Genomic DNA, 3,041 nt, shown 5'->3' with positions numbered 1-3,041 from the left:
GAGTAGCTGGGATTACAGGCGCCCACCACGATGCCCAGCTAATTTTTGTATTTTTAGTAGAGATGAGTTTTGCCATGTTGGCCAGTCTGGTCTCAAACTCCTGACCTCAGGTGATCCACCTGCCTCGGCCTCCCAAAATGCTAGGATTACAGGTATGAGCCATTGTGCCTGGCCTAGTCTGATTTTTAAAATACATCATACTATTGGGAAATGGTTCTGGTAACATTTTAAGAGAGATTGTTAAATTTATCAACAATAAATTAAAAATCAACCAAAGTTGGTGGCATTGTGGGAGGTGGGAGACTGAAAACAAACTCTGAACTCGTTTTTGTAGATTTTGTAGACTTGTTTTTGTTATAAGTGTTTGGGTGAAGCAATTCTGAAACCATTTTAGGTAGATTATAAGGTTGAAGAAATGGACAAATAGGTTGAGGTTGTTAGGATCCAGGATCACACTCTGGAAAAGGGTCATACAAATAAGAACTAGAGGTCAGTGTGTGTGAGACTGTGTGTATGCACAGTATTCATGCAAACACCTGTGTGTCTATGAGTATATTTCTGTATATGCATATGTATGTATGCATGCATATGTTTTCCATCTGCTGAAAGGATCTAGAAGCAATTACACCCTATCAGCAATGAACAGACTTAGCACTCGGATCTTCATCTCTAACACCATTCTCAATAAAAGGAACCAGGGCTCCTCAGAGAAATGGCTGACTCCAAGATTGAGGCAGGGAAATCAGAAGTTGAGCCTGAGATACTTTGTTAGGATAGAAAGTAAGAAAGTTCTCAAAAAAAGAAAAATGAACAATGAGACCATGTCACAAGGACACAGGAATAAGCCTGAAGAGGCTCCTGCTGGACAAATCTGAAACAATTTGAACACCAAAATAATTAAAGACATTAATGGATGATGAAATATTGAAAAAATAGAATTTCACAAGACTGTATGATGTTAAATATTTTAACAACAACAAAAGCTCAAATCCGAATCCTTGTCATGTGCCAGTTTGTTTAAGCTCCATAGTCCCCTATTCTCCTTCTATATTAAACAAAAAATATAGAATAGAATAGAATAGAATAGAATAGAATAGAATAGAGTAGAGTAGAGTAGAGTAGAGTAGAATAGAATAGAATAGAATAGAATAGAATAGAATAATATAGAGTAAAATTATTTTCTCCAGGAGGAAAAAAAAAAGCTCAACTCTCAGTCCTCACTATATGATAGTTTGTTTAAGCTCCAGAGTCCCCTACTGTCCTTCTATATTAAATAATGGATAAAAATTAAAAGCAAAAACAATAATAAATAAGCAAAGGTGGGGCTCCTGCTTATGGTAAAACACTGAGTACTGACTGCTGGGTACATGTGGAGCCTTTATTACCATCACAGTAAAGATGGGGACTAGGCAAGAATCATGATCAATCTAGTGGAAAGTTTTGAAGAGGAGCAGGATATTTGATTTACAAGTGTCTCCTCACAGATTGCTTATTAGTTGCAAGAAAAAAATAACTATGTAGTGGAGACGTTTGAAGGAGTAATCAAAATTAATTCACAAGTGAGGGCAGATAAGTATGTGTGTATCCGTATGTGATACCCTGAGGACACATTATTTACATAGCATTATGGCCAGGGATGTTTAGCTCAAATTGAATCATGATGAAATATCAGATGAACCCTAAATGAAAAACATTCTACTACAAAAAAAGAGGGTGAAGGACATTTTCTTAAAAAAATGTCTATATTGTAGAAGACAGAAAGGCTGTGGATATGCTCCAGATTAAGCAACAATAAAGAGACATGACAAGTAAATACAATATCTGATTCCAGAGTGGATCTTTGACTGGAGGAAAAAAAGGACTTTATTGGATCAATTGGTGGTAAATGATGTAGATTAAAGTATGTTAAATTTACTGAAGTTGATAACTACAGTTTGATTATATAGGAGTGTACCCATATTCTTCGGAAATATCACCGAAGTACTTAGGGGTACAGGGATGTGTGTGATGCTTGCGACTTACTTTCAGAATCTTCAGAAAAAAAATCATATGTATATATATATGTACATATATATATATATGTACATATATACACATATGTATATATATATGTACATATATACACATATGTATATATATATGTACATATATGTATCATATGTATATATGTGTGTATACATCTGTGTGAGTGTAAATGTATACATAAAATTCGTATACTCACACAGCACAAATGATAAAGCAAATGGTCTAAAATATTAGCAATATTGTAATGTTTACCTTAGTATATATGGTCTTTGCAATCTTATTCATGCAATTTTCTGTAAGTTTAATTTTTTTCCAAATAAAAAATTTAAAAAGTGTTTCCTTTTTGTAGAAACAAAAACATTTTTATTGAAACTTTAATAGTGAATATTAGGCATTTTAAAAAATCTACAAAAACAACCACCCAGCACATAGATTTTATCAGAAGCAGTAGATTTATGTGTTTAACACAAGTAAGTGACATCAGGATCTAGACACGTCGTTTGTCCCATTTCCTCACCTTGACTCTTCACATGGTACGTATTCAATCATTTTAACTTCGCACTTGCGATTTCTCAATGTCCTGCGCTTGCCCCCACCCAGAGTCCCCCTTAATCTATCCTCTGCAATTTGTAACTTAAGTCAATGTGAAAAATTGGACAAAAAAATTCTTCAGGAAGCTATGTAAGGGAGGAGTTTTTATTTATTTACTAGAGCAACTTCATATATTAAACTTAAACTATATGAAAAGAGCATTTTTGTAACTGCTTACCATTTTAGTGCATTCTTTTTCCTCAAAGTTCTTAAGTGTGTTTTTCAAAGAAAGTTGAATCTGTAACTATTGAAAAGGACCTATTGCCCTGACCCAAAATAAGTAAGGACACTACTGAACACTTTGCAGCTCTGTCCTCTGTTGCAAGTGGTTTTTTAAAGTTCTTACATCACTTACCCATTAAAAATAAAACTAGGCTGCTTTTGGTGAAAATGGAAATAGTAATTACCTTCTTAAAATACTCCCT

This window comes from Rhinopithecus bieti, unplaced genomic scaffold, assembly GCF_001698545.2.
Source record: "Rhinopithecus bieti isolate Rb0 unplaced genomic scaffold, ASM169854v2 scaffold_18745, whole genome shotgun sequence".
NCBI lineage: Eukaryota > Metazoa > Chordata > Mammalia > Primates > Cercopithecidae > Rhinopithecus > Rhinopithecus bieti.
Note: the sequence above shows the minus strand (reverse complement) of the source record.